The 5,594-nt window shown below is 53.0% G+C and overlaps 1 pseudogene; it reads right to left on the bottom strand.

Annotated features, from left to right (window-relative positions):
- Nucleotides 1-1,586: 1,586 nt before the first annotated feature.
- LOC125538379 lies at nt 1,587-4,041 on the bottom strand (annotated as a pseudogene).
- Between the last annotated feature and the right edge of the window lie 1,553 nt (nt 4,042-5,594).

Raw genomic sequence — 5,594 nt, 5'->3', positions numbered from 1 at the left:
TGAACTTCGAGGTCAATGGGCGGCAGTACAACAAGGGTTACTACCTAGCTGATGGCATCTATCCGAGATGGTCTAAATTTGTAAAGACTATCTTAAACGTTGTTTCACGAAGCAAGAAGTCTCACTTTGTGAAGGTTCAGGAGGCTTGCAGGAAGGATATCGAGCGGGCATTTGGTGTGCTCCAATTTTGATTTGCTGTTGTCTGATACCTTGCTCAGACCTGGTCGAAAGATCAAATGTGGGAGATCATGACTTGTTGTGTCATCTTGCACAACATGATCATTGAGAGCGAGCAGGAAGAGCCAGTGTTTGATACCGAACCATACTACAGGCAGGGTTCTCTTGCTCAAGTTGATCACCAACTACTGGCAACTTGGACAGTCTACCTCAATATGCGTCAGGAGATCCGAGACCCACAGGTGCATCAACAACTACATCACGATCTGGTGGAGCACCTATGGAGGCTCAAGGGCAACGCCTAGCTTCACGTGTGATGAAATATGAGTTTTTATTTGTTGAACTATATAATTTGTGTTTTACTATTTGTTGAACTATTTGATTTCTATTGATTTTCTGTGATGAACTATGCGATAAAAAAATATTTGTGTTGAATTCACGCCGAACCACGGCGAATATGGGCCGATTCACGCAGATATCGGGCTATTTTTTGCCGAAAGTGGGCCGAAAAGCGGGCACATTTACGCAAAAAAAATGGGCCGATATCGGCGCCTGAGGGCAACGGCTGGGTGCCCAACCGTCCCAAAGCCGATTATATCACCGACTCGCCCTCAGGCGGCGATTTTTATGTCTCCTGAGGGGGGGCCCGGTAATGGCTGGAGATGCTCTTAGATGAAGCGGCCGCGCGGTTTAAAATAAAAGGAAGACGAACCGGGGCACGAAAGTATGTCAAGTTTAGAGGGTGTTTGTTTCCAGGGACTTTTGGGGACTTAAAATAGTCCCTATAAGTCCCATCTAAACCAAATAGGAGGGACTTATAGGGACTTAAAGTGAGCATTTGGGACTTATGAAATAAGACTCTCAAGGAGGAACTTATAGGGACTTATAGTTGTAATATGATCTTTTAGTCTATGTTTAAGTCCCAAGAACTAAACAGATAAAGACTTTTTAAGAACTTGGGACTTATAAGTTAGGACTAAAAAAAATCTTAAAACTTATGACCCAAACAGGCCTTAGTTTCTTGTGTAAGGTTGCCCGACCATCACGGAGCCGTCACGCGCTGACGGGAGGTACAAATTGGCATCTTGTTTACTGAGGGCCGCTTCATTGGCTCTCAGTAGTTGAAAGATCTGTGGCGGGCATCAGCTAGCTAAATAATTGTGAAGAACCCGAGAAGTTGAGAATTCGGGATGGACAACTGTGGCGTCACTAGAGATTTAGAGTTCATGGGACGTTGACAACGAACTCACACACACGGCGACGTATATGCGATCAAAACCTTGTTCAGTTATTTTCGATCGATCGATTTCTCACTCAGGGACATGCAGGGGCTAATTAACTAAGGGATTAATCTGAGGCTAATGCTATGGAAAAAGATGAAATCCAAACTCGATCCGATGAGGGGCGGGCTAAGCTAAGCTAGCTGCGATCCGCTGGCTTGGTGGTGAGTCCGAATCCGAAGGGGAAGAGCGGGTCGTACAGCTTGTCGCCATAGTTCATGGGCAGCTGGTCGACGGACCTGACCCACGTCCGGGGCAGCTTGCCGGAGAATCCGTGGTCCCCGAAGAGCACGTCGGCGACGCCGTGGCCCTCGGTGCCCGGCAGCCAGGCGGCGACGAGCGCGTCCATGGTGTCCAGGTACGGCTCGACGACGAGCGGACGGCCCGAGACGAGGACGACGACGCACTTGACGAGCTCGCACACCTTCCTGATGACCTCCGGCCCGGGTCCCGGGATGGTGAGGTTCAGGTTGTCGCCGGCCGTGGCGGCGTACGGGTTCTCGCCCACCACCACCACAGCGTAGTCGTACTCGTCCTCGTTCTTGGAGACGGAGCCCTTGTCCGGGTGCTCCGTGTAGTCGATGACCGTCTTCTTGTCCACCGCCGACTTGATGGCCTCAAGGATGGTGGTGCCTGCACGCACACGCACACGCACATGCATCGTATCGTAGGAGTAGTCAACAACTAGCATATATAAGCATCAACGCGTACAATAAGAGGAGCGGTCGGATGATGAGAGAGAGAGAGAGAGAGAGATGTGTGAAAGAAAGATGAGGACGTGATCGAGGTAAGTACGTACCTTGGCCGGTGATGCCGTTGCCGGACTGACCCTGCCACGACTTGGTCCAGCCGCCGCACTGGAGGCCGAGGTCGTGGGCGTGGGTGCCGACGACGAGGATCTTCTTGGCCTTCTTGGAGAGCGGGAGGACGGGCTTGCCGTCTTTCCTGCCTTTGCCGTTCTTGAGCAGCACGAGCGACTTCCTGACGGCCTCCCTGGCGAGCTCCCGGTGCTCCTTGGTGCCGAGCTGGGCGGTGAGGCTGTGTTCGGGGAAGGGGTTCTCGAAGAGGCCCATGGCGAACTTGACCCTGAGGATGCGGGAGACGGCGTCGTTGATGCGGTCCATCTTGATAGCGCCGCGCATGACCTGGGCCTGGACGTCGGCGACGAACTCGGGGTAGTCGAATGGGATCATGACCATGTCGATGCCGGCGTGGATGGTCTCCTGGATGGAGTGGTAGTAGTGCTTGTGCGGCGGGGTGGTGATCTTGTCCACCGCTGCCAGTCCGTGATCACAAAACCCTGCGCCACCGTACGTGTCAACTCAACCGATGGACGTACGAAATGACAATGACAATGTATGCAAATTGACGCCGTACGTACCCTGAAGTGCATCTTCTCCTTGAGGATTTGGGTGATGAGGTACTTGTTCTCGTGCATCTTGACGCCGTTCCAGCTTGAGTAGGAGATCATGACGGAGGCGACGCCCTTGATGACGGCGTCGTAGTAGGGCGGCATGTGGATCCGCATGAGGTCGTGGAAGCTGAGCACGGTGTTGTTGCCGCTGATCCCGTGGTGCGTCCCGCCGTCGCCGACGAAGTGCTTGGCGCAGGCGGCCACGTGCTTGGGCCCGCCCACGAAGGGGACGCCCCTGGGGTGCTTGGTGGAGACGTCGCCCTGCAGGCCGGGGATGATGGCCGACGTCATCAGCTGCACCAGCTTCGTGTCCTCGCTGAAGCTCTCGTAGCACCCGCCCCACCTTGGATCACGGCAAACCTGCATGCATGCCCCGTCCCAGCCGGACGCATGTGTTAACGATGGACGACGTTGAGACATACTCCTATATGTAGCCAAAAAATGATTGATATGAAGAGCTTATTACGCACCGCGACGCATGGCGCGAAGGTGTAGGGGATGCCGGTGGCCCTGGCCTCGAGCGCCGTGGCGCGGCCGATGCGCTTGACCAGGTCGGGGTCCCTGGTGGCGCCAAGGCCGACGTTGTGGGGGAAGATGGTGGCGTTGTAGGCGTTGTTGTTGCCATGCACGGCGTCGATGCCGTAGATGATGGGGATGCCGAGGCGGGTGCTGAGCGCCGCCTTCTGCATCTTGGTGATCATCTCCTGCCACGTCGCCGCCGACGCCTTCTCCGACGGCGCGCTGCCGCCACCGCTCAGCACGCTCCCTGCATGCACACATCCATCGCTCCATCGATCAAACCCACATGCAATGCAGAGAGATGACACGCACACGTACGCTGGCTTCGAGAATCGATCGACCGATTCGCCTCGCCGGTGAAGGAAGGAACAGAGCAAACTATGGGAGACATATGCATGATTGCATGTACGTACCGACGAAGTACTTCTCGATGACGGCGGAGGAGGCGTTGTGGCGCTCGATCTGCGTCATCTGCCCGATCTTCTCCTCGATCCTCATCCGGCTGAGGAGATCCTCCACGCGCGCCTGGATCGGCTGCTTGGGGTCTTTGTACCTGACATACGTCGCCCCGGCGACCGACGCACCGGCCACGGCAACCACCAGGAAGAGGAGGACCGCCGCCGCCGAGCAGCAGCCCGTCTGCATTGCCATTTCTGATCTAAGTCGAGCAAAGAAGTGAGTGTGATGAGAGTGTAGATATATTCGGTTGACATCATGCGGTTTAAATAGAGAGGAGAGGAGAGGAGAGGAGAGGCAGCCCCAGTACCAGTACTCAACTGAACTCCTACAATCTAGCTAGGCACTACCGAGAGGATGAAGGAGCCGGTACAGATCCTGGAGAACCGGTCATAAACATAACGTGTACAACGGTGAATACTTCAACAGAGAGGAGTGATCAATTTACAGCAGTGGAGGTCGATGGACTGATTCCAGTGTCAACCTCTCGCTCGGTCTTGCGGTTGCAACTATAATCGAGCGAGAAAGGGCCGGGTGGCAAAGACATTTTTAGCGGCAACGTTACCCACCGGCAACACACGAGCCAAGGCTCAGTGCTGCCACATGGTGAAGTATATCAAGATATTTACTCCTTTCCGGAAACGGCATTTTGGCTCTCGGGTGCAACTGCACACACGAACGTTGGATTTTAAATATGTCACCACAATGTTTTTCATGGCAACTTTAGTTGTTAAAACATGACAACTTTGTCCCGGTTCGTTTTTTGTTAGAAAACTGCCATGTTTGCCAACCTTGCGTGAAGTAAAGTTGTCATGAAAAACGTTCGAATTACCATGTTTAAAATCCGTGCCAAATTCCGTACAGGTTGGACATTTCAGTAGCTCTCGGCAAAAATAATAATTTTTGAACATGTGAGAAGCTTTTGAAAACAACACTATTTGGAGTTCATTTTGTCTTTTTTGTTGCGAGCTCCTCAAATGTCCTTTAGCCACGAAATTTTGCGCGCGCCTCGCGCACTGAATCATCTTTCCTCCAAAAAAATTTCCAGATTTTTGGAAATTTTCTGCTATTTTTTGTTTTACTGTTCATCGGATGCAGATGAGCCCGAGCACTGAATTAAATATTGGTTCCATTCCTGGCTTTTACTGTTTTGTTGTGCTAGAAAACATGACCCAGCTAGGCGCCTTAAACCGGGCCTATATGTATGGGCTGACCGGAACCCCTCATATCCAGACCAAACCTGGGGGGCAATATGGGGAGGTCCAAGCGCGCCTGGGCGTGTCTGTCACGCCGAATCCGGCCCACGCCGACCCATCTCGTCGTGCTAGGCACATGGCGTGAGAGTCGGTTGCAGCCCTCGCGGCCAAGGCCATGTAGGCGGAGTTGCACGCCGCTATGGCCTACGGGTGACCGGCACCCCTTGGTGCCTCAACGACCAAGTCATTGGAGCTATCTAGGTCAGATCACAAGTGGTTTATCATGGACCTCACCTCAACCGGCGACGTCGAGGCCATAAGCTCTGACGAAAAGACTAGGACATGGGAGATGGCAGAGCCTTGTATCCATCTGAGCTAGTCCATTTCCCATGTCATACTTTACCTCGCCGACGATTGGACATGGACATGGACGGGAACAAGGACTTGAAGGCGGACGAGCGTGGGCGAAGATTTAGACTAGGTTTACGCTTGCATGTAATTATATGGATTTGGTGTTTTGCTAATGAGATATCCCGTTATGGACAAGGAAAC

Source organism: Triticum urartu, chromosome 2 (genome assembly GCF_003073215.2).
Source record: "Triticum urartu cultivar G1812 chromosome 2, Tu2.1, whole genome shotgun sequence".
NCBI classification, from domain to species: Eukaryota; Viridiplantae; Streptophyta; class Magnoliopsida; order Poales; family Poaceae; genus Triticum; species Triticum urartu.
Note: the sequence above shows the minus strand (reverse complement) of the source record. Positions and strands in the feature narration are given on the sequence as shown.